Source organism: Phocoena sinus, chromosome 13 (assembly GCF_008692025.1).
Source record: "Phocoena sinus isolate mPhoSin1 chromosome 13, mPhoSin1.pri, whole genome shotgun sequence".
Taxonomy (NCBI): domain Eukaryota; kingdom Metazoa; phylum Chordata; class Mammalia; order Artiodactyla; family Phocoenidae; genus Phocoena; species Phocoena sinus.
In genome coordinates this window covers 77,408,432-77,415,574 of record NC_045775.1, presented here as the reverse complement: position 1 = coordinate 77,415,574, position 7,143 = coordinate 77,408,432, and positions in this window count along the sequence as shown.

Here is a 7,143-nt window from a genome sequence, read left to right as displayed (position 1 = left end):
AATCTGAATCCCAGGATTCTAGACTCAACTATGCCATCAAGTTGTTATGTGACTTTGGGGAATTCACTTTATTTTCCTCATTATCAAATATACCTAGAAGGACTGGCCTCTAAAATGCTTTGGATAACAACAAGATGCTGTGATATGAAAACTCTCTTTGCATTCTACAATGTTGTGCTTACATGTTTATTGTAATACTAACTTTAAAATTACTTTGCTTAAATTATTTTTAATCATATATATTCCCTTCCCCTACTCAACCCTCTGCATATAACCAGTCTCACCACCCTTGCTAGGCTGCTGCCTTACTCAGCTCTGACACCTCTCTGGGTCCCCACCTTGCCTAGCTTCCTACCTCAGTGGCTCCCAAATAGCAAAGAAGAAAGGAAGGAGGGCTTCCCCGGTGGCGCAGTGGTTAAGAATCCGCCTGCCAATGCAGGGGACACGGGTTCAAGCCCTGGTCCAGGAAGATCCCACATGCCACAGAGCAACTAAGCCCGTGCGCCGCAACTACTGAGCCTGCACTCTAGAGCCCGTGAGCCACAACTACTGAGCCCGCGTGCCACAGCTACTGAGACTGCGTGCCACAACTACTGAAGCCTGCGCGCCTAGAGCCCGTGCTCCGCAACAAGAGAAGCCACCACAATGAGAAGCCCGCGCACCACAACGAAGAGTAGCCCCTGCTCGCCACAACTAGAGAAAGCCTGCACGCGGCAACAAAGACCCAACGCAGCCAATAAATAAATATAAATAAATAAATAAAATACATTTTAAAAAAAAAGAAGGAAGGGGAGGAGGGAGAGAGGGTAGGTGACCCATTTTATTTTACACTAATGCCCACAAACCTCCAACCCATCAGGTTTCCCTAGTAAATTTCCCATCCTCAGAGATGTCTTATATTTTCCCCTCTCTCCTCAAACCTTCCCCTCCCTGGTACCTGCCATACAGGGCCCCGTTTCTCTCAGCTGATGACCTCACCTCACACTCCAATAAAAAAAACAAAAGCCTTCAGAGGGAGACTTATTCATTGTCCTACCACTGGATCTATAAACTTCCCTCGGGTATTCTGTTCTCTGTCTTCTCTACAATAATAGTGTCCCTGCTCTTAATAAAGACAAATCCCTCCCCTCATGCACTGAATCCTACACCCTTTTACCTTTTCAAGGACTTCATCTCTCTCCTGCACCTTGAATCTCTCCTCTACTGGATTATTCCTTTATATGCAAACAAGCTTCTGTTTCCCCTCTTCAAAAAACAAAGCAAACAAACAGAAAAACAAAACTCCCTTGACACCCTACATCCTCTTTCAGCTATCTCCTTTCTCTTTCACATCAAACTTGTCTACAACAGCTGTCTATACTGACACCTCTCATTCTCACCTCCACCTATTCTAGTTTCTGTTCCTACCATTCCTCTGAGGCTGCTCTTATCAAAGTCTCCAGTGACTTCCATGTTGTCAAATCCAACGGATATTTTTTATTTGTATTCAATTCAGCCTCTCAGCAGCTTCCATTGGGTCAATCAGTCCCTCTTCCTTGAAACATTCCTCTCTCAGCTTGCATAGCACCACATTCTCCTGATTTTTTCCTACCTCCATAGCTGCTGCTCCTTATGGGCTCATTTACTGGTTCCTCTTCCACCCACCTCTAAATGCATCATGTATATTGCACCAGGAGCCAATCCCAGACCACCACTCTTTCTAATCGCACATCCTAAGTGATCTCATCCAGGCTCGTGGCTTTAAATTTACCTGTACATTGACTTGTGGACTGAATGTTTGTGTCGTCCCCCAAATTCATATGTTGACATCTAATCCCCAATGTAATGGTATATGGAGCAGGTACCTCCCTACCTTTGGGAGGTGATTAGGTCATGAGGGTGGAGCCCTCACGAATGGGCTTAGTGCCCCGATAAGAAGAGGTCAGAGAGCTAGCTGAGCCACCCAGTCTATGGTAACGTGTTACAGCAGCCCAAACAGTTGATGACCTCTAAATTTCTATTTCTAGGCTAGATTTTCCCCCTGAGTTCTAGACTCGTAACCAACTGCATTTGTTGTTATTTCCACCTAGAACACCAAAAGGGCACTTACATCCCTCGTCACCAGTCATCCTTCCCTCAGTCTTCCTCATCTCTGCAAATAACAGCACCATCTTGATTGTTCAAGCCAAAAATCACTAAAAGCACACTTGACTCTCCTACATCAGAGCCATCAGTGATTCCTCCTGGTTATATCACCAAATTATCTCTCCTATTGTCCAATTCTCCCCATCTTCATTGCCACCACCCTGACCCAAACCGTCATTTATCTCTGGTATTATTTTGGTTTTATTTGTACCAAACAGGACTAATAGGTCTGAGAGAAACTGAAAACTGGGAGAAGTCATCAGAGGCTCTGAGTTGGTGAGCATAAAACCAGCAACAGGAGTACTGAGAGACCAAATAGTATCATGGTCATCTAGCACTGAGGATTTCAAAACTATCCAGCAAATATTTCCTTCCAGAAAGACAAAGCCTTACCTGAAAAGAAAACTGCTAGGCTAAGAAACCTAATAGATCAGGGAAGTAACACCAGAGGTAAGGGAAAGAGAAGGTACCAATTGTAGGGAGAAGGTCCCAGATGAAGAACCCAGAAAATTCTGCAACAGCAAAATACATCTGAGGTTAGAATACCACCTTGCCAAGCAAGACCCTAGGCCTGTAGGAAATAGAGCAGAAAAACTTTTCTGAAGCAAACTTAGCTCTGAAAGGCAGAGAAGTAGCCATATTTTGAGCCCTTCACTGTAACAAGAGGGAGCCCTCAAGCCATGATGCTGGGAAAGGTACCCTAGGCCATTCCGTCTCCACAAAAATGTGTTCACAGTAGTCCAGGTCACCACATTTCATTTAAACTTTGGAAAGGAGGAGGAGAATATGATCTAGCCACACAAAGTGTTACAAAAGAAAATTGGACTAAAATACTTTGACAAGACACCAGAAAAATGCAAACACAAAGCAGATGAAAACTCTAATCTGACCCTTCAAACAAGGCTGCAAGACATCAAGAAAGCAATTAAAGCTTTAAGAAAAGCACATAAAGTGGAAAAAGAACTCTGAAATAAAATGGCCAGACAACTATGCAACTGAAAAAGACAACAATTAATTCCAAGAAAAATAAAATATAATGCAGTAAGGAAAAAGTAATTGTATTTTTTTAGTCAAAAATATTCATTGAGCATCAGATTTGAGCCAGACATGGTCACTAAACAATGACCTTGACAGACACAGGAAAAAATTAGTAAAAGAAAAAAAAATCATTTCAGAAATAAAAGGAATACAAGAGAGTATAGACACCATAGAAAGAACAGGGAAATAAACGGTAAGAAAGAGAGTAATGAAGATAATCCAACAAAAGTAAATTTACACCTTGCAAGAAGGCGATAAAGATAAGAGATGAGCAAAGGAGATCCAAATATACTGGAGTCTCTAAAGAAGAAGAATCAATGAAGCAGCACAAACATTTAAAACTCTGTTTGTTTATTAATGACAACAATATGTATACACATTTGCAAAACAGTTGACTGTTGACTTTGGGCAACACATGGAGTGTTCTGAATTCTCAGACCCCAAGACAGTTGAGCTTTTTCAACTCTGACAACTTTGGCTTTGAATTTCAGTTGGGCACTTACAAGCTGTGCGTGGTAGATTCTTTGTCAGGGGAAAATGACAGCGATAATTTCCCCTCCCTGTAGCCACCCCTTGTTTCCCATCCAATAAGGCTGGACTTGGCCATGTGACCTGCTTTGGCCAATGGGAGAACAGCAAATAAGATGCGAGCTGGATTTAGAAACTGCCTGTGCTTGCCCTCATGCTGCTTTCGGAGCTCAGCCACCTCGTACAAGCCGTACTGAATAATGAGAGACTTGTGACTACGTCTGCACCACCCAGGTGCCATTGAACTCTTTTCCTCCTCACCAGATACAAGGCACCTTGGCCACCCAGCCCGCACTGAGCCAGCCAAAACAACTCACAAAATTGTGAGAAATAAATGTTTGTTGTTTTAAATCATAAGTTTTGTGGCAGTTTATAATGCAGCAAAAACCATATACTTCATGACTTTAGGTGAGTTTCTTAATCTGAGTCTCAGTTTTTTCACCTGTGATGCAGAGATAAAACAATTACCCATGGAGGGCTCTTTTGAGGATTAAATGAGGAAATATATGTGAAGTTCCTGGCACAGCATAAATACTCAATAATAAAAAGAACCAACCTCTGCAGGCTGGAATGGTGGCCGTCCTCAGGCTGGGGTACACAGTTGTAGTGCTTTGTAAGCAGTCCTCAAATCTAGAATGCCAGAGGGAGCCTGGGGCAGCAGAGGCCAAGCTACCAGGTGCGTGCCCCAGGCCACAGCACTAGTCATTGGGGGTGGGGGGGGAGTGCACTCTAGGCTATCCCCTGCCACTATCACCGCCTGCCACCCCATTCCAGCGCCCCCCCCCCCCCACAGCGATGTATGCAGGGGCACTCAATGACTTAGCGGGCTCCTCTGGGAATGTAAAGTATGGACCTCTGCGGACAAGAAACAAGCCAAAGGGCTTCCCTGGTGGAGCAGTGGTTAAGAATCCGCCTGCCAATTCAGGGGACACGGGTTTGATCCCTGGTCCGGGAAGATCGCACATGCCACGGAGCAACTAAGCCCGTGCGCCACAACTACTGAGCCTGCGCTCTAGAGCTCACGAGCCACAACTACTGAGCCCACGTGCCACAACTACTGAACCTGCGTGCCTAGAGCCCATGCTCTGCAACAAGAGAAGCCTGCACACTGCAAGGAAGAGTAGCACCCGTTCGCCGCAACTAGAGAAAGGCCGCGTGCACCAACGAAGACCCAAAGCAGCCAAAAATAATTAATTAATTAAAATTTTTTTTTAAAAAAAGAAAGAAACAAGCCAAAGAAAAGGACAACCCTCCCAGGCAGGATGGATGTCCAAATCAAAGAAATGTATCACAGGTTGCCTGAAGACCAGAGTCCCTAACAGCAGTGGACACCGACTGGGCCCTGGGTCCTGGCAGATGTTGTACATCCTTGCGTACCTCATGCCCACGGCCACCACAAAGGGAACTGCCATTACTCCCACCATTTTACATAGAAGAAACGGAAGAAAGCTGAGGCTCAGAGAGATTAATTTGTCCAGGGTTACTCTGGAGCCCAGGCCCATCTCCTTCCAGGTCTGAGGTTTGAAACACCTCCCCTCAATCCTCACCCCCCATTTAGGGAGCTGGAGTCCAGGAGGAGCTGTGCTGTGTCGGGGTACCTGGCAGATAGGTGCTGCCTTCCCCAAGGGGCCAAGGGTGAGGAACTGGGTTTACCACAGACTTTGAAGGGAAGGAAGGAGTCACTGGCCCCACGGTGTATGAGAGAATATGCAGAGGACGGTGGACAGAGTCCTGGAGGGACTTGGAAAGTGAGGTGTAACCTTGGTCTAATAGGAAAGGGAGTAACGGGTGGTTTCTAGGCAGAAAAGAAGGGCGTTGGACTGGATGGGCGAGAAGGTTCCCCTCCAAGCAACAGGCTCCGCCTCAAGGGGACCTCGTTTCCGCATCTGCAGCAGCCTGAACCTAGCGACTGTGCGTTCCTTCCCAAGCCTGGCTTCTCTCTCCCTCCCAGGTCTCCCCTCCATTTCACTCCCCGCCCAAGGTCTCTGGCGAGTGAGAAACGACCCCAAGCGGCGCCCTTCGGTGCAGCCCCGCAGCCTTGGTTTCGTCGCGCTGCTGCCTTCGCTCGCGTACCCAGGGCGCTGCGAGGCCACCTGGTCCTCCATCGTAACTCATGTCAGCGACATCCGTGCGCACACTGTCTTCTGGTGAGCGCTGACAGCTCTGCACGAAGCAGCTTCGTTTCCTACTCTTACCGCCACCCGACGCCAGATTCCCCTCAGTTCCGGACAGAACTTGTGTCTCACCCCGCACTAGGATCGCCCCAGAGCGTCTCAAACGACTTTCCCCTAAGAAGGCGGCGATCGCTGAGGCTACAGCTGTGGTGGCCACGCCCCTCAGGGGCGGATAGTGGGCAGGACATGCAAATTAACTGGCGCTTCAACCCAGGGGAGACGCACGCAAGAAAGGACGCGAGAAGTCACTATCAATCAAGAAGCGAGCAAAGATGTCAGCGAGAGAGGCTAATGTTTTCGGTATAGTATTCACATAAGAAAGGAGGTGAGAGGACTTCCGTGGAGGTCCAGTGGTTAAGACTTCGCGCATCCACTGCGGGAGGCATGGGTTCCATCCCTGGTGGGGGAACTAAGATGCAGCAGGCCACTCGGCGAGGCCAAAAATTAAAAAAAAAAAAAAAGGAGGTGAGATTTAGACCGAGGATGAGGTGAACTAAGGTTGCATGAAAGAAGGGAGGACCTAGAGACGGGCGGGGTCTGAGGACTCAGATGTTAATCTGTTTCTTTCAGCGTAATATTTGACATGCTCTTTGCTTTGTATAACGTCACATTAAGTGGAGTTTTGAAGTTAAGAAATGGACTGAGATCCGCTTGTGTGCATTTTCGACTGCATTGAAGGACACGAGGTATCCATCTTTTCTAACTGGCTGTTCCTGTGTTATGTGTTTTTACTATAAACTGGCAACCTAGTAGGTAGAATGTTTCTCTGAATTCTTTGAGCTGCTCTAGCAAATTAACAAAACCCCGGGAGGCAGCTGTTGAATCATATGATCTGTAACTGCATAGGTGACAACTTGAACTTGTGATTGGCCTCTGAAGGGGGCGGAGATCACCAGGGAGTCTTTTGGACTGAGCCTTTAGCCTGTGGGATCTGATGCTATCTCCCAGAAGATAAAGTCAGAATGGAGTGAACTGCTTGGTGGAATTGGTGTCAGAATCCGACCCACCTTAACTTCCTTTCTCCCGTTTCTCCCATTGCAAACATTCTTCAAATAAAGTTCTTATTTTTGTGAACTGCCTCAAAGCTACTTGAAATGAAGCCTGACATAAATTAGTACACAAGCCCACAGATTCCACAAGTATCACAGGTGACATTGAGCCCAGGGCTTAAAAGTTCTGGCCTTTCGCAGTGGTTAAGAATCCGCCTGCCAACCTAGGGTACACGGGTTCGATCCCTGGTCCGGGAAGATCCCACATGCCAAGGAGCAACTAAGCCCGT